At 40.5% G+C, this 23,474-nt stretch overlaps 1 protein-coding gene across 11 annotated transcripts in view; it reads right to left on the bottom strand.

The window, feature by feature from the left end:
- The window catches only part of LOC140740196 (EVI5-like protein), a 258,676-nt gene that overhangs the window by 211,251 nt on the left and 23,951 nt on the right, over positions 1-23,474 (bottom strand). For all 11 annotated transcript variants that reach the window (XM_073069213.1, XM_073069214.1, XM_073069216.1 and 8 more), the window contains exon 2: positions 13,144-13,256. The gene's annotated coding sequence lies outside the window, so the exon portion shown is untranslated. The remainder of the gene's footprint in view (positions 1-13,143; positions 13,257-23,474) is intronic.

The raw sequence follows: 23,474 nt of genomic DNA, 5'->3' as shown, positions 1-23,474 counted from the left end.
CAGCATAAGGAATAAAGTGGATGATCTTGTTGTACAGTTACGGATTGGCAGGTATGATATTGTGGCCATCACTGAGCCGTGGCTAAAGGATGCACGTCTCTGGGAGCTGAACGTCCAAGGATACACAGTGTATTGGAAGGATAGGCAGGTAGGCAGAGGGGGTGGCGTGGCCTTAATGGTAAGAAATGATATTAAATCATTAGAAAGAGTTGACATAGGATCAGAAGGTATAGAATCTTTATGGGCTGAGCTAAGAAATCGCAGGGGTAAAAGGACTCTGATGGTAGTTATCTACAGGCCTCCAAACAGCTGCAGTGATGTGGACTACAAATTACAACAGGAAATAGAAAAGACTTGCCAGAAGGGCAGTGTTATAATAATTGTAGGGGATTTTAACATGCGAGTGGATTGGGAATATCAGGTCAGCACTGGATCTCAAGAGAGAGAATTTGTAGAATGTCTACAAGATGGCTTTTTAGAACAGCTTGTTGTTGAGCCCACTAGGAGATCTGCTGTACTAGATTGGGTATTGTGTAATGAACCAGAGGTGATTAGAGAGATGGAAGTGAAGGAACCCTTAGGAGGCAGTGATCACAACATGATTGAGTTCACTGTGAAATCTGAGAAAGAGAAGCCGAAATCCAATATATCATTATTTAAGTGGAGTAAAGGAAATTACAGTGGCATGAGAGAGGAACTGGCCAAGGTTGACTGGAAAGGGACACTAGCGGGAAGGACAGCAGAGCAGCAATGGCTGGAGTCTATGCGAGAAGTGAGGAAGGTGCAAGACAGATATATTGCAAAGAAGAAGAAATTTTCGAATGGAAACAGGATGCAACTGTGGCTGACAAGAGAAGTCAAAGCCAAAGTAAAAGCAAAGCAGAGGGCATACAAGGAAGCAAAAATTCGTGGGAAGGCAGAGAATTGGGAAGTTTTTAAAAGATTACAAAAGTAAAGTAAGAAGGTCATTAAGAGGGAAAAGATGAACTATGAAAGGAAGCTAGCAAATAATATCAAAGAGGATACTAAAAGCTTTTTCAAGTATATATATATATATATATATATATATATAGATAGAGAGAGAGAGAGAGAGAGAGAGAGAGTAAAAGACAAGTGAGAGTAGATATAGGACCGATAGAAAATGATGCTGGAGAAATTGTAATGGGAGATAAGAAGATGGCAGAGGAACTGAACGAGTATTTTTCATCAGTCTTCACTGAGGAAGACATCAGCAATATACCAGACATTCAAAGGTGTCAGGGAAGAGAAATATGCGCAGTCATAATTACGACAGAGAAAATATTCAGGAAGCTGAATAGTCTAAGGGTAGACAAATCTCCTGGACCAGATGGAATGCACCCTCGTGTTCTGAAGGAAGTAGCAGTGGAGATTGCAGAGGCATTAGCAATGATCTTTCAAAAGTTGATAGATTCTGGCCTAGTTCTGGAGGACTGGAAGATTGCAAATGTCACTTCGCTATTTAAGAAGGGGGCAAGGAAGCAAAATGGAAATTATAGACCTGTTAGCTTGACATCGGTGGTTGGGAAGTTGTTGGAGTCAATTGTCAAGGATGAGTTTACGGAGTACCTGGAGGCATATGACAAGATAGGCAGATCTCAGCATGGTTTCCTTAAAGGAAAATCCTGCCTAACAAACCTAGTGCAATTTTTTGAGGAAATTACAAGTAGGCTAGACAAGGGAGACGCAGTGGATGTTGTGTATTTGGATTTTCAGAAGGCCTTTGACAAGATGCTGCACATGAGGCTGCTAAACAAGATAAGAGCCCATGGAATTACGGGGAAATTACATACGTGGATAGAGCGTTGGTTGATTGGCAGGAAACAGACAGTGGGAATAAAGGGATCCCATTCTGGTTGGCTGCCGGTTACCAGTGGTGTTCCACAGGGGTCCATGTTGGGGCCGCTTCTTTTTACGTTGTAGATCAATGATTTGGATTATGAAATAGATGGCTTTGTGGCTAAGTTTGCTGATGATACAAAGATAAGTGGAGGGGCCGGTAGTGCTGAGGAAACAGAGAGCCCGCAGAGAGACTTGGATAGATTGGGGGAATGGAGAAAGAAGTGGCAAATGAATTACAATGTCGGAAAGTGTACAGTCATGCACTTTGGTAGAAGAAATAAACGGGCAGACTATTATTTAAATGGGGAAATAATTCAAAGTTCTGAGATGCAACGGGACTTGGGAGTCCTCGTGCAAGATACCCTTAAGGTTAACTTCCAGGTTGAGTCGGTGGTGAAGAATGCGAATGCAATGTTGGCATTCATTTCTAGAGGAATAGGGTATAGGAGCAGGAATGTGATGTTGAGGCTCTATAAGGCACTGCTAAGACCTCACTTGGAATACTGTGTGCAGTTTTGGGCTCCTTATTTAAGAAAGGATGTGCTGACATTGGAGAGGGTTCAGAGAAGATTCACTAGAATGATTCCAGGAATAAGAGGATTAACATATGAGGAACGTTTGACCACTCTTGGACTGTACTCCTTGGAGTTTAGAAGAATGAGGGGGGACCTCATAGAAACATTTCGAAAGTTGAAAGAGATGGACAGAGTGGATGTGGCAAAGTTGTTTCCCATGGTGGGGGAGTCTAGTACGAGAGGACATGACTTGAGGATTGCAGGGCGCCCATTCAGAACAGAGATGAGAACAAATTTTTTAGCCAGAGAGTGGTGAATCTATGGAATTTGTTGTCACGGGTGGCAGTGGAGGCCAAGTCATTAGGTGTATTTAAGGCAGAGACTGATAGATATCTGAGTAGTCAGGGCATCAAAGGTTATGGCGAGAAGGCGGGGGAATGGGACTAAAGGGGAGATTGGATCAGCTCATGATGAAATGGCGGAGCACACTCGATGGGCTGAATGGCTGACTTCTGCTCCTTTGTCTTATGGTCTATGGTCTTAACCCAAGTCGTTGGCTGGTGTAGAAATTGTGTTATACTACCATGCATGCTGTACCATGGACAGTTAATGATCATGTCCCATGGTAGTGAACCTTAGTGCATTTATTTATAAAGAGCTGGCTCAGTCCAAGGACATAATTCATTTGCTATATTTGATGTTTTGTAGTCACTTGGCAATGTTCCTGTGCCTAGGCAGCAATGAAATATTAAAGTTCAAAGTACAAAGAATGTATAATATATATAACCTTGAGATTCTCTCCTTACAGGCAGCCACAAAACAAAGAAACCCAATAGAACACATCAAAAAAATGCCTCACCGCATCCATCCTGCACCTTTGAGACTTCATTTCTCACCACAAAACTGTAAGGTTGTACAGGCGGTTCAAAAGCTCGACTCCAAAAGGTAAGTTACAGACTATTGATTGCAGTGATTGTCAAACACCCAATGTGCAGAAAGAAAAACAAATCACACAAGCGATAAAAATAAGCAAATAATGTTCAGAACTGAAGCTCATGAAAATGAGTCCACAGCCACAACGCCAAACACAACCGATCTAGGAGCCAGTTAGTCGCAGGCTACGACCTCAGTTCAGCACAGAGATGAGTAAGCTTTGTACAGCAGCTAGCTGAACTCTGGCCCATCCTGCGCCTCCAGCCCCATCACACTGACCTTTTCAATCTGTGCTAAAATCAGCCAAACAATGGATTGTTCCTTGCTCTCAGACCCAGGCCCTGCCCCTTTAAGACATTCTTTGGCCCGGGCCCCGTCACCCGAACTCTGCCCTGCCTTGATTCCGTCGCTTCGAATCGCCTCCAAGTCTGATCCAACAGCCAAACATTGCTCTTGGGACTGGATCCCGCTGCCTCGATTCGGCCTGTCTACGCCACAACTGTCTTGCGCCTTTGAGATTTAATTTCACACTGCAAAAATGGTAATTTATACAGGCAGTTCAAAAGCTCTGAAAGGGAAGTTATAGGCTATTGATCACTGTGATCGTTTAAGAAAAAGTGTGATTAATAAAGTAGTTAATAGTTGTTTTTATTGCCAGCAAGTCATTGCTGTGCTCACCAATGCCATCTTAAACTGGAAGCCCATCTTATGCTGCATTATGAAACATCATGCAAGTCATATTACAATCTGCACCACAACCACTCATTTTACTCCATCCTAGGATGCTATCCTCCAGACCAGGTAGCTTGTTTCCTTAGCCTTTAGCAACTGCTCTAACACCACCTCATCATCAATTTCCATCCCGGCCATTACTGCCAAAACTTAGGAGGGTTAATGGCGCCTAATGGTGACTCCTTTGCTTGCATCTACAGAAACAGCTCTATTTCCATCTTTAATATCTCTATTTTCCCACTTCAGGGTTCTTTTGAAGACCCTGACCTGGAGTTACATGCTGACTACGGTTCTTCGCGGGAGTGGGACCCGTTCTCGGGGTTCCATGATCGGCCGTTGTTGGTCAGCACACCGAAGGCTCAGCCTAAGAGTTTGGCTTGGATTCGGAAGCCTCAGATCTCGGGGCTCTGGAGACGGGCGGATCAAGGGTTGGTGTCACAACAGGAGACTCATGTGCCATCAGAGGAGCCGGGCTATTTGCGACTGTGTGCCTGGAGACCCGGGATCTTTGTAATCTTCAGGCACAGAGCTCAAAAAAGTGATGTTACAGACTTTTAACATCGTAAATCAACAAGCTATATGTTATGTCTCCCCGCTCGCTGGGAAAATGGAGACATCTCTTCCTCTCTTATTGGGGAGAGAGAGAACCTGTGGTACGTCGAATACCAGGTGAAACACGAAGTCTTTGGGGTATCCGCAAGTCTGTGTCTTTGGTATTGCTTTGCTTACGCTTGAGTGCTCTGTGGTGGTGCCGATGCCAATGGTTTTTTTGCCAGTGGGGGAGGGGGGGATTGATGCTCGCTGCCACTTACGGGAAGGAGGGGGAGCTGTGGGGGGTGGGCCTTTGGGGTTCTAACATTTAACTGTTGTTCATTGTTTGGGGCACTCCTCTGTTTTTTGTGGATTGTTGCGAAGAAAAAGCATTTCAGGATGTATATTGCATACATTTCTCTGACATTAAATTGTACCTTTGAACTTTCCCATCCAGAATGTGAGAGAGGATAGCGAGAGGAAGAATAAAGGACAGGTACTACACGGTACCGGAATATTAAGTGTGTAGTAGGGAAAGGTGAGGCGGAACAAGTGATAAGGAGGACACATGTACAGAGGGATGGTCTGACGGAACATGGAGTTAAATGTGTTGAAAGAATAAGTAAATTTAGGAAGGACAACAAAATTCTAGGGGTTTATAGCCCGATGGGAGTTCGGGGAGCTGGGTTAAGCACAATAGGCAGCGATTCAAACAGAGAGAGGAGAAATGGGCTAAAAATTCTATATCTGAATGCACGAAGTGTCAGAAATAAGGCGGATGAGCTTGAAGCTCAGGTGCGAATGGGTAACCATGATGTTGTTGGGATAACAGAGACATAGCTGCAGGGAGATCAGACCTGGGAAATGAATGTACAAGGGTATATGTGCTATCGTAGGGACAGAAATGTGGGCAGAGGGAGTGGGGTGGCCCTGTTGGTGAGGAATGACATTCAGTCCTTTGTAAGGGGGGACATAGGGTCAGGAGAAGTAGAGTCTGTGTGGATAGAACTGAGGAACAGTAAGGCCAAAAGGACCCAAATGGGTGTTGTCCACAGGCCACCAAACAGTAGCATGGATATTGGGTGCAAGTTGAATAGGGAGTTAACATTGGCATGTGGCAAAGGTAATGTCGCAGTAGTTATGGGGGATTTCAACATGCAGGTGAACTGGGAGAATCAGGTTGGTGCTGGACCACAGGATAGGGAGTTTGTAGAGTGCCTACGGGATGCATTCTTGGAACAGCTTGTACGAGAGCCGACCAGGGACAAGACTATTCTGGATTTAGTGTTATGTAATGAACAGGATTTGATAAGCGATCTTGAAGTAAAGGAGCCATTAGGAGGTAGTGATCATAATATGATAAGTTTTTATCTGCAATTTGAGAAGGATGAGGGCAGCTCAGAGGTGTCAGTGTTGCAGTTGAACAGGGGAAACTATGGAGCCATGAGGGAGGAGCTGGCCAAAGTTGACTGGACGGATATCCTAGCAGAAAAGACAGTGGAACAGCAATTGCAGGTATTCTTGGGAATAATGCACAAGGTGCAAAATCAGTTCATCCCCCAGAGAAGAAAGGATTCAAAGGGGGGAAAGGGGCCACAGTGGTTGACAAAGGAAGTCAGAGATTGCATAGCATTAAAAAAAAGGAAGTATGACAGAGCTAAGTGGGAGGACAGATGATTGGGAAGTTTTTAAGGAACAACAGAACTTAACTAAAAAGGTAATACGGGGAGAAAAAATGAGGTACGAACGCAAGCTAGCCAGGAATATAAAGGAAGATAGCAAAAGCTTTTTTAGGTATGTGAAGAGAAAGAAGATAGTTAAGAACAATGTTGGGCCCTTGAAGAATGAATTGGGTGAAATTGTTATGGGAAACAGAGAAATGACAGAAGAATTTAATGAGTACTTTAGATCTGTTTTCACTAAGGAAGACACAAACAATCTCCCAGATGTATGGATGGGCCAAGGACATAGGATAACAGAGGAAATGAAACAGATTGACATTAGGAAGGAAACGGTGATGAGTAGACTGATGGGACTGAAGGCTGACAAATCCCCAGGTCCAGATGGTCTGCATCCTAGGGTACTAAAGGAGGTGGCCCTGGAAATTGAGGATGCATTGGTAATCATTTTCCAATGATTCCTTAGATTCAGGATCAGTTCCTGAGGATTGGAGAATGGCTAATATTATCCCACTTTTTAAGAAAGGAGGGAGGGAGAAAACAGAGAACTATCGACCTGTCAGCCTGACATCGGCGGTGGGGAAGATGCTAGAGTCCATTATTAAGGATGAAATAGTGGCATATCGAGATAGCAGTGATAGGATTGGGCCGAGCCAGCATGGATTTACCAAGGGTAAATCATGCTTGACTAATCTGTTGGAGTTTTTCGAGGATGTAACCAGGAAGTTAGACAGGGGAGATCCAGTGGATGTAGTGTACCTCGATTTTCAGAAGGCATTTGATAAGGTCCCACATAGGAGATTGGTGGGTAAAATCAAAGCTCAGGGCATCGGGGGGAAGACATTGACATGGATAGAAAACTGGTTGGCAGGTAGAAAGCAAGGGGTAGCGGTGAATGGGTGTTTCTCGGAATGGCAGGTGGTGACTAGTGGGGTGCCACAGGGCTCGGTATTGGGACCACAGCTGTTTACAATTTACATCAACGATTTAGATGAAGGCATTGAGAATAACATCAGCAAATTTGCTGATGATACTAAGCTGGGTGGCAGTGTGACATGTAATGAGGATGTTAGGAGAATTCAGGGTGACTTGGATAGGCTGGGTGAGTGGGCAGATACTTGGCAGATGACGTTTAATGTGAATAAGTGTGAGGTTATCCACTTTGGGAGTAAGAACAGGAAGGCAGATTATTATCTGAACGGTGTAGAGTTAGGTAAGGGAGAAATACAAAGAGATCTAGGAGTCCTTGTTCATCAGTCACTGAAGGTGAATGAGCAAGTGCAGCAGGCAGTGAAGAAGGCTAATGGAATGTTGGCCTTTATTACAAAGGGAATTGAGTACAAGAGCAAGGAAATCCTCTTGCATTTCTACGGACCCCTGGTGAGACCACACCTGGAGTATTGTGTACAGTTTTGGTCTCCAGGGTTAAGGAAGGACATCCTGGCTGTAGAGGAAGTGCAGCATAGATTCACGAGGTTAATTCCTGGGATGTCTGGACTGTCTTACGCAGAGAGGTTAGAGAGACTGGGCTTGTACACGCTGGAATTAAGGAGATTGAGACGGGATCTGATTGAAACATATAAGATTATTAAGGGATTGGACAAGATAGAGGCAGGAAATATGTTCCAGATGCTGGGAGAGTCCAGTACCAGAGGGCATGGCTTGAGAATAAGGGGTAGGTCATTTAGGACAGAGTTAAGGAAAATCTTCTTCTCCCAGAAAGTTGTGGGGATCTGGAATGCACTGCCTCGGAAGGTAGTGGAGGCCAATTCTCTGGATCCTTTCAAGAAGGAGCTAGATAGGTATCTTATGGATAGGGGAATCAAGGGATATGGGGACAAGGCAGGAACCGGGTATTGATAGTAGATGATCAGCCATGATCTCAGAATGGCGGTGCAGGCTCGAAGGGCCGAGTGGTCTATTTCTGCACCTATTGTCTATTGGGTCATTACCATCATCACCTTTCTCTGGAAAGATGGACATTTTTTAACATTATTAATTTTTGAGGCTCCAGGCATCACTGGTAATACAGGCATTAACTTCCCATTCCTATTTACCCTCAAAAAGCCACTGACAAGACAAACCCTGAGCTGCTGCACCTTTTCTATGGAAGGTATCCCAAGATGCTGTTGGACTTAGGGGATTTACAATATTAATAATTAAGACTAGCAATATGTTACAAAGTCAGAATGATAACTGACAGAGTAAGATATGCAGGTGGTGGTGCACCTACTGCCTTTTCTTGTCTCAGTAGAGTCAGAGTAATCTAGTCAAGCAACTGAGTAAGGTATTATGTGGATGCCACACACTACAGCTACAGTAAACTAGTATAAGGCAGTCACTTGGTATTCAGCCAGGCTTAAAACACCATGCACTGAGTACTTTTTACCTCTAGTTAACCCTACACTGACTATCAGCAATTTAACAAAAATGAAAATGTTTCATTATTCTTGTGACATGCTCTTCAATTTCATTCACCACTACTTTTTTTTCCAACTTATGTCCATTTTTGTCCCAGAAATATACATCATCAATGATTCCAATTCCTCAGTTTGTGATGTAGTTTATTCCGCTCACCTTCAGGATGATCTTTCTTTCTTCAAAAAGACAGGTCTCTATCCTTCGATCATCTCTTCACACGTCCTTGACTTAGCTATGACAAGATTCGATCCATGGACTCCTTTTCTCAAACTAACATATGCCTACTTTCGTCTGACAACTTTTTCCCAAAAGCATTGAATTTGCTGGTTATCTCTCTCTGTTGACTATTGCTACAGAAAAATCCTGTGAACTTTACAGTGCAGTGAGTGTTAAATCAAGCTTCAGAAAGATTTGTTCCCAGACTGGACGTCAGCAAAACACACAAATTTCTCCATGGGAAGAAAAGAAACACACGGATGAGTAGGCTATTTGGCACCCCTTCACAGCCCTGCTATTCATTAAGCTCATGGCTTTTAGTTCACATGCCTGAACTAAACCCTTATCCTTTAATATATTGCACAAAAATCTATTTATCTCCGTCTTTAAGACATCCCATTCCCAATATATTTGCCAGTTGTCTGTTCTCTATCACCGAGCCTCTGCAGCCCTTTTGGGAAAGAATTCCAAAGATTCACCATTCTCCAGCTGAAGAAATTTCTTCCCATTTCAATCTTGAAATTTACCCTTTATGGTGGGACACATTGCTGCTGGGAATGAGAAACAGATAGAGTCTAGATGCAGTTACAAATGTGCCACATTACAACTGAAACATGTTTCTCTAAGGTAGGAATCCTAAATGCAGCCAAACAGAATACAAATTAAATGGATGTGTATTTTGTTGAAGACAATGTGTATATATTGTTCATGACATGCATTATCAGTATGAATACTGAGATTCACAAGGCTAAATCACATTGAATACTCTTGTCAAAAATTTTACATCAATGGTCAATTTATAAATGTATCAATTTTCAATGAAGTATCACCATTATACCATTATATTCAATAAATTCCACAGTGATAAGTACTGTAAAAGAAGCCATTTTCTTCAATTATCTGTAAGTAGTTGTTACCGATCTATAAATCAGTGCACTTAGAGAAATCACACATGGTCTCCAAATACAAAATGAATATACATCATCTGATAATCAGCCTCCTGCAGCAAACAAGGAAGAGAATTATAATTTTGCATTAAATAATTTCATAGCTAACTTATTCATTATGTAACATGGTAGTTAACATTGAAGCTTTCTGAGCTCCAGCAACCCAGGTCAATCTGAAATTTAGGCACCATCTCTGTGCAGTTGGCATACTTTCTCTGTGATGGGATGAGCTTTTGCCAGGTCTCTGGTTTTGTCCCACATTCCAAACACGTGCTGGTAGATTAACTGGCCATTGTGAATGACATTTCGTGCATGTGAGTGTCAGGGTATCAGAGTGGAGTTAATGAGTGTGTAAAAGATGGTTGAGGATGCTCCAAGGGCTAGCACAGACATGATTGAATGAACACCCTTCAATGCTGCAAGGAAATAAGAGAAAGATATGAGAGTTCTTGTGAGCAAGGAGAAATAAGACCAGTAGAAAAGTGGATGGCAACTCTCCTGCTAATGATTTACTTTAAAAATACCAGCTTAAAATGTGAGTAAAACTATGTGATCAATGGGGGATCTTTCCGAAATGCATAATCATAAATAGATTCTTGTCACTTCTCAATCAGCAGAGAGAATAACCCTTCCCAGTTCTTCAGACTATATTCAGCAAGCAAGCTCTGGATACAAGATCAGTCTCATCTAGCACTTCCTAGTGGCAAATGATATTTCTATTTTCACCGCTTAACATCCATCTATAAATTGTCTTTAAAATGGAGCCTTCATTTCATTAAAAAAAATTCATACTTAAGTCTTTAAAGTTTAACAGAGAAGGCTCAAAGCATTACATAGATGACCATTGAACTACATGGCCAGCAAGGAGATATGAAAACAAATGACCAAACAGCTGGGAGCAGAGGTAGGTTTTGACAAATGTCTCAATCCAGAAGAAAAGCTGAAAGGTAGACAGGTTTGCTGGAGATTATTAAGACTTTCAACTGTGTCAGCTGAAGACATCACTTGTGAAGGATCAGATTTAGAATCCAAGAGCATCTTAGAAGGTTGGTGGAGGTTTCATTGCATGTTGAGAAAGATGATACCCTCAGTTGAGGAGGTTAGAATTTCAAAAAGAGTTAAAAATGCTAACAGTAAGCCATAGCAGATCACAAAACAGAGGGGCGATAAATAAAAAAAAGAACTTCATGCAAGTTTCTGTACAGGCAGCAGAATTTTGGAGTAACTCAAGAAGAACAAGGAAGGCCAGATGGGAATGTAACTAAACTAAAGGTAGCAAATGCAGCGAAGAGCTTCAACTGATGAACTTAGCCATGACCAAGAATGGTGATTTTAGGAGATGAATTAAGCAGTTTAGGAGATGCAAAACCCCTCTTTAGGTCAAACTGGACTCCAAAGGTTGGGACAAGTCATATTCACTTTTAGACAGTTAACAAAGGGAAGGAAAGAGTCAGTAATAGGAAAGAGATAGTGATGAGGCCTGAAGACAATGAGTTTGGTCTTGCCAATATTTATCTGGAGGCAAATTCTACTTTACTTTAAGGGTGGTTTTAACGTAGCTTCTATTTTTCTTACACGGTCCCAATGGGGAATTGTGATATTGCAACTTGGGTGTAAATAAAGTCATACCCAATTGTAATGTTAATGACAACTTTTATTTTTAAACACAACTGGCAGAAATCTAACGTTTGAATTATCAGGATAAGCCTCAATGTTTTGTAAAAGGGAAATTGCATATGGTTAATTTATTGGATTGTGTGAAGGGATAAAGGAAAATGATGAAGAGCTGAACTAGGATACTTAAAAGGCATTTGACAAGGTGCCACATCAAATATTATTTCCGAGGATAAAATTTCTTGGGTAGCATAGACAGCAGATCTGCTGGTTAAATTAAACTACAGTTGGCATAAATGGATCTTTTTCAGGTTAGCAAGACACAATGAGTGAATTTTTAAAAGCTTAAGAAATGACTTGGATAAACACTTGGAAGGCATCCTAGCTAAATTTCTAACAATACCAACATAATAGAAAATGAAAGTTTGAAGAAAAACTCTATGATTACAAAGAGATACAGATGGATTGAGTAGGCAGAGATTTGGCAAATGAAAAATAACATGGAAAAATGTGGAACTGTTCATTTTGCCAAGAAAATTAAAAAAAGTACATAACCTGAATGGTAATGGATTTTAGTGGTCCATGATACAAAGATATCTGGGTGCCCCAGTACATGATTTGGAAAGGCTAGCAGACATGTAATTAGGAAATCTAAAATAACGTTGTTGTTTATTGCTAGAGAAATTGAAAATAAAAATAAAAGGGTGCTTCAGTTATGTAGGACACTGGCAAGAGCACATCTTGGAATATGGCACCTTGTCAGCATCAAAATGCCTACCATACTGTAATCTTCAATTTCTCAAAATAGAGATGAACAAGGTAAGTATTCTTGGATTCAGATTTAAGGTGAAAAAAAAGTGTATCCTCGAGACTGGATAAAAAATTAAATGAGGCCAGAGGTAACTCAAGTGTGAATTTTGCTACAATATTATACATAGAGAAGAAAACACACAAGCTAAACAAGACCTACATTGGTGACTACTGGAACCTACTTAGTTTGAATATCATTAAATAATTAAGTACTCCAGTATTAGCAAAGACAGAACTGAGAGCACATTCCCTAACATTGTAATTGAGGTTTCTATATAAAATATACCAAAGAAAGTGCAATGTTTATAATAGATACAAAGAAAAAGCAGAGAGCAGGACCACAAATGAACTACAAAGGCTCCGAGCAAAGGAACACAATTCCGAGTTGATCAGAGAAGTTACCAGCACTCCGTACACTCAGCAAAGAGGGCTGCAAAAGCTCAACTGGCTATGAATCTATAGTTGCATGGGCACATTTCAAGGAAGAAGTTCAGAAGTGGCTAGACAGAAAGAACAGAAGAGTGCAAGGAGAATGCACAAAGGATACTGAAAAATCTCCAGCTCTGAGGAACAAAGGACAACCAGGAAGGCATGTTAAGTAAGGTAAATAAGTTACTTCTTAAAAGAGTGTTACTGAAAAATGGAGCTAAAAGTTGGAAAGAAATGACCAAGATGCAAAAACTTTTATAGAAAGAAAAATTGTTCAGATGCTATTGGCTTTGGTTGAGAGTATTTGGCTTTAATTATGCACACAGTTATCATATTTGTGTCCAAAGCATTTTATTCAACACAAGAATTTCTTCCTTACCCAGGGAATCCAAATAAATTACATTTCTCTTTCTTGCGTTAATGTGAGGACCACAGTACATTCCAAGAAATACCTACCTTGGGAATCTCACCCTCTCCAGCCAAGTTAGTGAGGAACCAGAGTGCAGTGTGAATTCATACCGAACATCATTTGGATGGGAATTTCACCTGTTAAGCTCTGTCATGCAAGCCTGAAAACAGAAAAATAAACATCAAGTGTTCATTCAATAACACTGAATTAATTTATTCAGAACCTTTCATTAATCGTAAATCTGAATTGAAACCAATTTAACAGTAAGTCAGATCAAATAATGTTCACATTAATATTTAAATACTCTAAGTTAGCATCAAAAGCTCACTAAATTATTTAAAAAGAAATAAGATTACAGTTTAATTATAGAGGGCGACCAGCATTCCGGAAAAGACTTGTGGAGGGAGATAATTGCAGATCTGCCATCAAAAGGACATAATTTATCTCACAAGCAGCTATATGCTGTTCATGAACACTTATCTTGAAGGAACAACCTGTGACTACATAAACTAGTATATAAATGCTATTTTTAATCAGGAATGCTCATTTTCAGAAGTTGGCTCTTTTGAAAATTATCTTCCATCTCCTTTAAATAGAAGGACTGCCATTTATACCAAATACAAACAAAAAGGGTGGACCTCCAAATGACACAATTCACAACTTGTTCAATGGCTAATGTTCAGTCTGCTTTCCCATACTTTCTTACTACCATGCCCATGCATTAACTTGGGGTATATGCCTTTAAAATAGAATAGAGTGCCTCAGGATACACAATCCTTTTTCAGTACAAATACCTAATTGGATCATACATGGGTCAGCATAAGAAATCATGACTCTCGAAAATGCCCCCAAATTCAGACTTACAATAACAAGTATGTGTTGAGATGACAAAATGCAATCTTGCAGTTAGAATCTGGAGAAATAAATTTACTGCACAGTTGAACTGGATGGTAAGACAGAATACTTCACACCATCCTAGTCTCCAAACCACAAATAGACTAGTGTCATCAAAATTTACATCACAAGGCATCATTTGTCCTACTGTTTAGAGGTGCCATAGAATGTGCTAATATGATGCACAAGGATGATGACAGAAAGGAGAGGAACTCCCCTATAAAAGATATGCTGAACAAGTGACCAACTAAAAGTCTTTAAAATAGGAAAGGAATTTAGAAGGAAGATGCTTCTGGTTGGAGAGATACCAAAACTAGGGAGCATAAATACAAAGGCAAACTACTCTGGATGCCAGAAGTCTGAAATAAAGCAACAACTACTGTAAATAATACACAGGTCACGAAGCAATAGTTCAGGCTTATGAATTTTCAAATGTTCTCTTAACTGCTTCTTTCCCCACAAGTGGTACCAGGCATTTTGCTATTTCATGACAACATGCAATGTGCTAGTGCAGGGAGTGGCTGTGGAAAATAATTTAAATTCACTTAAGAAGAATCCAGACAAGCTTATTGATAATTCAACAGAAGGACGCAACATCAGGGTTGAAAAAAATGGAGATTCACAAGAACCAAAATGCTCGCATTGATTATTTGGGCGAAATTGACTGGTTTTGTGCTGTATGCTTAATATCATCCTCACTGAAGAAAAGCCCACTAAGGGAGTAAAATAATCATGATGGGGATAAAATAAGAACAATTACACAAATCCAAAGAAAGGCCATAAAGGGGTTCGGGGAACTCCCAAAGGAAACAATGGATTAAACAGCAGCCTGTGATGGTAGAGGACAGGAAATAAGACACAGGTCAATGAGATGTGCAAAGTACTTAACCACGCTGTTGTTTAGGCAGTGTCACAGAGAGACATGTATAGTACATGACGGATAAGCAACTGATGTGGAACGAAGTACACATGGAGGAAGTGAAGTACGATTTGGAGGAGGATGGCTGAAATACAAGTGTGAAGTTGGCAGCAAAATTGAAACAGAGAAGATGAAGCACAGAAATAGCAAAGTGAAGATCAAAGAGATAAGTAGAGTATACTGATTCATCAAAGGCTACAAAGAGGTAATGTAGGCACAGGCGAAGTTTCCAAAGTGAAAGAAAACTTGTTTTCTGAAAGAGATCAAATGTTGAAGCAAGTGATAACAATTGAAATACCATACTGAGATTATTGAAGAAGAGTTACAAGACAAAAAAGGAGGACCTGATTGGGACCCTGAAAATGTATATGCATGTATCAGGGTTCTATCTACAACTTCATATTTGAATCTTTGACTCAAATTCAATGGTTCTTTCTTACATCACTATGCTGCACAAAGATTAAAAACAGCAGAAAACAAATAAAGGGCTTTAAGGTACAATCCAGTTGGCTGCTCAGAGCACAGAACAGAAATAATTAAGACACATAACGTTGCCTTTGGCAAAATTAGGAAAGGAAGTAGGATACCAAGGAGAGAGATTGGAAATATAGAAGTATCAATAATGCTAACAATGTCATCAGGAAACTGAGAGATCACAAAGAAACATTGACAATCATGGGCTAAATCACAGTGCAGGTCATCAACAGCATGGTTCATACAGTTTAATCTACAAGTAGGAGAGTGTTTAGACTGCAAAACCCCACCAGAAAGTGTATGTGATACCTGTAGAACCACAACAGCAAAGATTTGAGATAGCCAATAATTGCAAAATGTCGTAAGTTTTTTTAAATGGTTATGAAACTTTAGAGAAGGGGGATATCATCAGATGTACAAGCAAATAAAGGGGTCAGGAGAAGTTGGTTGGAGGGCCTTCAACATTCATGAAAAATATAACCTATGAGGTCCAAGGGATCGCTGGGAGGGGGAATAGAGGACAATTAGCAGCTGTTGTATGTTTATTTTGGACTATAGGGGACAATATTTTCATTGTAAATGTGGTCTATAAGAGATTAAAACAGAAATCAAGGACTATCGGAAGAATAGCATAAAAATTAATTGTAGTGAGGAGCCAGAATTTGGAACAACTGCCGCTCACAGATAATTTTATATTTCAATGATTTTATATTTCAAAAAATTTAGCTAACCAAAGCAATTATTGGAGCGTTGTAGAGATAGATAGATAGATAGATAGATAGATAGATAGATAGATAGATAGATAGATAGATAGATAGATAGATAGATAGATAGATAGATAGATAGATAGATAGATAGATAGATAGATAGATAGATAGATAGATAGATACTTTATTCATCCCCATGGGGAAATTCCAACTTTTTTCCAATGTCCCATACACTTGTTGTAGCAAAACTAATTACATACAATACTTAACTCAGTAAAAAAAAATATGATATGCATCTAAATCACTATCTCAAAAGCATTAATAATAGCTTTTAAAAAGTTCTTAAGTCCTGGCGGTAGAATTGTAAAGCCTAATGGCATTGGGGAGTATTGACCTCTTCATCCTGTCTGAGGAGCATTGCATCGATAGTAACCTGTCGCTGAAACTGCTTCTCTGTCTCTGGATGGTGCTATGTAGAGGATGTTCAGAGTTATCCATAATTGACCGTAGCCTACTCAGCGCCCTTCGCTCAGCTACCGATGTTAAACTCTCCAGTACTTTGCCCACGACAGAGCCCGCCTTCCTTACCAGCTTATTAAGACGTGAGGCGTCCCTCTTCTTAATGCTTCCTCCCCAACACGCCACCACAAAGAAGAGGGCGCTCTCCACAACTGACCTATAGAACATCTTCAGCATCTCACCACAGACATTGAATGACGCCAACCTTCTTAGGAAGTACAGTCGACTCTGTGCCTTCCTGCACAAGGCATCTGTGTTGGCAGTCCAGTCTAGCTTCTCGTCTAACTGTACTCCCAGATACTTGTAGGTCTTAACCTGCTCCACACATTCTCCATTAATGATCACTGGCTCCATATGAGGCCTAGATCTCCTAAAGTCCACCACCATCTCCTTGGTCTTGGTGATATTGAGACGCAGGTAGTTTGAGTTGCACCATATCACAAAGTCCTGTATCAGTTTCCTATACTCCTCCTCCTGTCCATTCCTGACACACCCCACTATGGCCGTGTCATCAGCGAACTTCTGCACATGGCAGGACTCCGAGTTATATTGGAAGTCTGATGTGTACAGGGTGAACAGGACCGGAGAGAGTACGGTTCCCTGCGGCGCCCCTGTGCTGCTGACCACCGTGTCAGACCTACAGTCTCCCAACCGCACATACTGAGGTCTATCTGTCAAGTAGTCCACTATCCAATCCACCATGTGCAATAAGTGAACTGCAAAACCAGGCAACTACCAAGTGCATTCACATTTTCAGCCAACAGATTTTGAGAATATGTAAATCATTAGTTTACTGAGAACTGCAAAGACGTGAGAAAACGTGGAGCAAATGAGAAGGCTGAAGTTTGAGAAAATACTAGAAAGGAAACTTGAAAAGTATTTTTTAAATGAAATGGTAACATCTTCAATGAGTGCATTAAGGGCATATATACAAACCTTATCCCTCAGATAAAACAGGACATGGTCACAATTTTGTATTATGAAGCTGAATTCACCCTTGGTATCATGGAAAAACAAACCAAACTGCCAAATCAAATTCACTGTGAGACAACTGAATTGAAAGCAAGTTACTTAGTTAACAAATGAAGATAAAAGGATAACCCTCACAGATTGTTTGGACTGTATAGTTTGACAATTTCTAATAGGCACATTATATATCTAGGCATTGCTGAGCAAATAATTACAGCAAATTCTTTCTGCTGTTGACTTACTTTCAACAGACAACAGAAACTATTTTTAGCAGTATATCAAAATATAATGTGGCCAAAAAAAAATAAATTTGCATGGCTTTGTTGGTAGCAGGTTGCTTATGTAGCCATTAAAGACTACCGATGCAAATACAGAGCCTTATGATAGTCTGTCATTGAGGAAGCTGAGCAGATGCAATAAGCCATCTGTTACTCTGATGAACTTTTTGCAGTGTTTGTGGACAGTGATGATCTTTAATGGTTTCGAAATTGAGCTTTTCATCCAGGTTGTGTCATAAGTGCATTAGTCTTGTATTCCCAGAACCTGATTTTAGAAAAAGCCAAAACCTGGTCATAGCAACTGCTGGCCAGAATCCCACCTGCTCTCAAGTTAAATTGCTGCCTCAATATAAACCTCAATCTTCCTGAGGACTGTGTGTTTCAAGTGTTTATAGGTTGTACAAAAGACTGATATTGCTCTATAATTTATCAAGTGTGAGTACAGCAATGACCTGTGTCTCTTGTCATATATATAGGATGTACCCTGATTCCATGACTGGAGGCAGTGGTATTCTGTTACTTGAGAAATTCTGGGAGAAAGCCATATTTGGCTCCCTCTTTCTTCATTGTAGCTTCTTCCACTTCTATATTGTTAATGAAGTCATCTTGTGGAGGGATTGAGATCAGTGTTTGGTGCAGATGACAGCGGCATTTTTTCTTCCACTGCACTATCTGTTATGATATTCTGGTTCCCATCTCCCTACAGCTCTAGTTTAACCACTCCCCTCCCCCAGTGCAGCACTAGCAAACCTTCCCACCAAGATATTAGTTCCCCTCCAGTTCAGGTGCAAACCATCCCTTCTGTACAGGCTTCACTTTCCCTGGCGAGCCCAATGATCAAAAATCTGAAGTCTTCCCTTCTGCATCATCTTAAGTTGTATGATCTTCCTATTTCTGGAATTACTAGCACATGCAATGGGTAGCAATCTTGAAATCACAACCCTGGAGGTCCTGTCCTTTAACTTAGCACCTAACTCCCCAAACTCACTTTGCAGGACTTTGTCACCCTTCCTATCCATGTCATTTGAACCAATGTGGACCACAACCTCTGGCTGTTCACCCTTAAGAACGCTATGGACTTGATCTGAGATGTACCTGACTCTGGCACCTAGGAGCAATATACCATCTGGGAGTCTTGTTCACGTCCACATAATCTGCTTTCTGTTCCTTTAACCAACAAATTCCCTATCACTACAGCTCGCTTCTTCTCCTCACTTCCCTTCTGTGCCACAGAACCAGACTAAGTGCAAGAGACCTGACCACTGTGGTTTTCTTCTACTGGGTCTGCCCCCCCCCCAACAGTATCCAAAGCAGTATACCTGTTGTTGAGGGGAACGGCCACAGGGTACTCTGACCTGGCTGCCTATCCCCTTTCCCCCTGTCCTGACCAGTCATCCATTTGCCTGTATCCAAATGATCTGGAATTCCAGTTCCAGCTCCAACTCCTTAACACAATCTGTTAGAAGCTGCAGCTGGATGCACTTTGTGCAGCTGCAGTTGTTGGGGACATGGGTGGTCTCCCTGCCTTCCCACATCCTGCACAGGGAGTATTTCACTTTCCTGCCTGGCATCCTCACTACTATAAACGTGCAATTAGAATAAAGAAAGAGTAAACATTGAGAAAAAAATCTACCTATGGCCTTTGCCACTCCTTGCCAAAGTCTCAACTCCCCACTCTAACACTGGCCCACTCACACAATGGCCACTCCTTTTAAACCTAACTTATTTTTAATTGGATCTTGCCAAGTGCCTAATTATGCACAATCCAATGTCTCCTTGGGAACTGTGCCACACAAAATGTGCTAACTGCCCTTGCTTGCTCCTTTTGAACTCTTTATTAGGTGTACACCTTTATTGGATGTACCCAAGTGTAGATAAAATGGTTGGGAAAGCATCCATGATATTATGTATGGAAAATGAGAGAAATGTGGGATTGTTCAATTTCGCAGGAATAAAAGCATATTATTTACATAGTGAGAGCCTATAGAAGTCTAAGATGCTAACAGATCTGGGTATCTTAGTGCACAATTTGCAAAAGGCTAAAATACAAATATAACAAGTGATTAGGAATGCTAACAGGATCTTATTTTTTTCAACAGAAAAATTAAAACTAAGGTGGTTATGCCTTACAGGAGGCATTTGTGAGACTACATCCAGATTACTAAGTACAGTGCTAGTTTTCTTTTTTAAGTTGGGCTATCGGAAGCAGCTCAAGTAAAGTTACTAAAATTTTATCTGAAATGAGAGGGTTGCCTTGCAAGGAAAGTTCAGACAGGTTGGGCTTGCTTCTACAATTTGGAAGAGCAAGAAGGATGTTGACTGGAACATACAAGATTCTGAGAGGTTTTACAAGATGGGTGTAGAGATGTTTCCTTATGGGAAATTACAACAATAAGGGCCATTTTAAAAAATTACTCATTTAAGTCAGATGATTTCCCCCCCTCATACATTGTCTTCAGAATGTTTTGCCTCAAAGGGAAATTGAAGAATTTATGAATATTGAATGCAGAGGAAGCTAGCTCTTGATAAACTAGGGGTGAGAGACGATGAGATTATGCTCAATAAATGGTTAAAATCAGATCACATTAAGTACCAGAGAAGCTTGAGTAGCCTGCTATTTCTCCTAATTTGTACAGTATTCTTGTAGGTATTTTCATCCACTAAAACACATCACCTCTGCACTTTTTATTGCCATATCAACCCATTCTATAAGTCTGTCTTCCCCTTGTGTATAATACATTTCCAAGTTTTGTATCTTCTGCAAATTTGGAAAATATGTGCTACAGTCCAAATATACATCTGAAATAGAAACTCTACAGCAAAATACAGGCCCTTCGCCCCACAAAGAAATGACAGACCTTCTACAGAACACAAGGGAATTCATCTAGCTTTCCTCATTTATTCATGCAGCTGTTGTCTCTTTTATGCCATAGGCTTCAACTTAATTGATAAACCCTACACCTAATGTTAAATACATGGATTTTCAGGCATCAGTTTTACATCCATACATGCAACAACTGGACAGAGTTCTTCCCATTACATGGAAGAATTGTGTCAAACTACAGAACTTCTGCTCATTCTCCTTTATCAATGCTCCACGGTAGAATAGATCATAGTGCTGAGGGCAATAAATATATAGTATAAGAATGGATGAAGAATTGATTCAAAGGGCTATGATAAAAGTTTATTCTCCTGAAACATTAACTGCTTTTCATTCCACACATGCTATCTGACCTGCTGAGCACTGAATTGGAATTTTCTATCATTAAAAAAAATAGAAAACCCAGGAAATGGATAATTTTCACATTGTCAAACTGTATGCCTTAGGAATCAGTGATTCATTCAGCAAAGTAACTCCTTAAAGAACACAGCTATGTTAGTCACCAGAATTTTTTGCAAGACCTGTACAATCACAGTGACTGCATCCTCCAATGATTAAAGTAGTCTCATTGCAACATCTCACACTGAGTTTTGGTGCGGCAACTCTTGTGAGCAGTAGCCAGTACACCATCAGGTGTGTTGGTTTTTAAACACAAACATTGCATGTTTCAACGTACGCATGACTAATGAACTTGAATCTTGAGTTCCTTCTACTTGAGAAACTTCCACTTTATTGATGAAATCATGCAATCGCTCAGCTACCTTATTTTAAATTTGGGAAACTGGATATTTCATATAATCCAAACAAGCAGGATCTTCCCTTTCAAGTTCTGAACACTGCTAATCTTCTACCATATTGGTTAACTACTCAAACTCAAGCCAATTTTCAAGGTCTGCATGTCACTCCAGAATAGTACACACTGGAGTGCCTCCCTGGCTTTTGTGATTCTGCCTTTCCACCTCAGTAGCTCCACAGATTCTTTTGCCACGTACTCCTGCTGTCCAAGTTTCTCATTGCCAAACTATAAGTATTTGTTTTTCTTGCTGCTTTGTGGTTAAGTACACATGTGAGCAGCTCTTGCTGATCTGACATTTGCTGGGGTTTCGATAGCTAAAGGTACTATACTGATGTTATCAAACTACACTGACAACACTTCTGGGAACATCATACTTGTATTCACTGCTAAGCAATTTCAATACAATCTTTAGCCCAGCAATGTACAATTGTTTTTGTACAATCTCTTTGTCAGCCCAATTTCTGGTTTACATCCTCATAAGAAAGTCTCAGATTTGGCTGCTGACTTTGCCATTCAGACCAGACATTTCACTATATAGATGGGTATCCTCAGATTCCATCTAAAATGATGCCAGTACTTTACCAGCTGCACCTTGATCACTGAACTTACTTCCATGACGAGAGCCAGGTAACCTTACCACACCTAGACCCAGACTATGTTATCCCTCACTTTCTCACAGTTTCGGCATTTATCTTAGGACTAATACACATATTGATTGTGGCATTCTTAGTGACAGTATGTTAATACCCATATTATAAACTAACTTACTGTTTGGATGCAAGTGTAACAGACCTCAGATTCCTTTAAAATTTCTCTCTCTCACTTTAAACCTATACTCTCTAGTCCATGATTCTACAGCCCTGGAAAAAACAGACTGTGTGCATTTATCCAGTCTAGGTTTCACTATCACTACCCAGGATATGCCCTCTTCTTACATCAGAGAGGAGTAGGAGCCTGAAGACACACACTCAATGTTTTAGGAACAGCTTAGACTACAAGACGTAAGAGCAAAATTAAGCTATTTAGCCTAACACTGCTCCACCATTCAATCACGGCTGATGTAATTTCCTCTTTCAATCTCATTCACCTACCATTCCATGACACCCTTCTTAATTTAGAACCAATCAATCTCCGTTTTAATTATATGGCCAGTGGCCACTTTATCAGACACTTCCTGAACTTAATAAAGTGGTTACTGAGTGTACAGTGTGTATAAAAAGTATTCACCCCACCCCCCCGGAAGTTTTCGTGTTTTGTTGATTTGCAACATTGAATCACAATGTATTTAATTTGGCTTTTATAAAATTGATCAACAGAAAGATGTTTTTGTGTCAAAGTAAAAACAGATCTCTACAAAGAGATCTAAATTAATTACAAATAAAAACACAAAATAATTGATTAAGTTAGTATTCACACCCCTTTAATACAACACATCAAATCATCACTGGTGCAGCCAATTGGTCTTAGAAGTCACGGTGCAGTCAAGGTGTCTCAAATGATTGTGGTAAAAATACACATGTTTCTGGAAGGTCCAACTGCTGGTGATTCAATATCCTGGTAAAAACTACACTGTGAAGACTAAAAGAACACTCCAAGCAACTCCACAAAAAGGTTATTGAAAAGCACAAGTCAGGAGATGGAATCAAGAAAATTTCCAAATTACTGAATATCCCTTGGAGTACAGTTAAGTCAATCGTCAAGAAATGTAAAGAATATGGCACAGCTGTAAGTCTGCCTAAAGCAGGCTGTCCTCAAAATCTGAGTGACTGTGCAAGAAGGGAACTAGTGAGGGAGGCCACCAGGAGACCCATGACATCTCTGGAGGAGTCAGAAGCTTCAGTGGCTGAGATGGAAGAGACTGCGCATACAACTGTTGCCTGGGTGCTTGAGCAGTCACTACTTTATGGGAGAGAGGCAAAGAGAAAGTCACTGTTGGGGAAA

The sequence above is a fragment of the Hemitrygon akajei genome, chromosome 16, assembly GCF_048418815.1.
Source record: "Hemitrygon akajei chromosome 16, sHemAka1.3, whole genome shotgun sequence".
NCBI lineage: Eukaryota > Metazoa > Chordata > Chondrichthyes > Myliobatiformes > Dasyatidae > Hemitrygon > Hemitrygon akajei.
The sequence above is the reverse complement of the archived record's forward strand: the minus strand, read 5'-3'. Positions and strand labels throughout refer to the sequence as shown.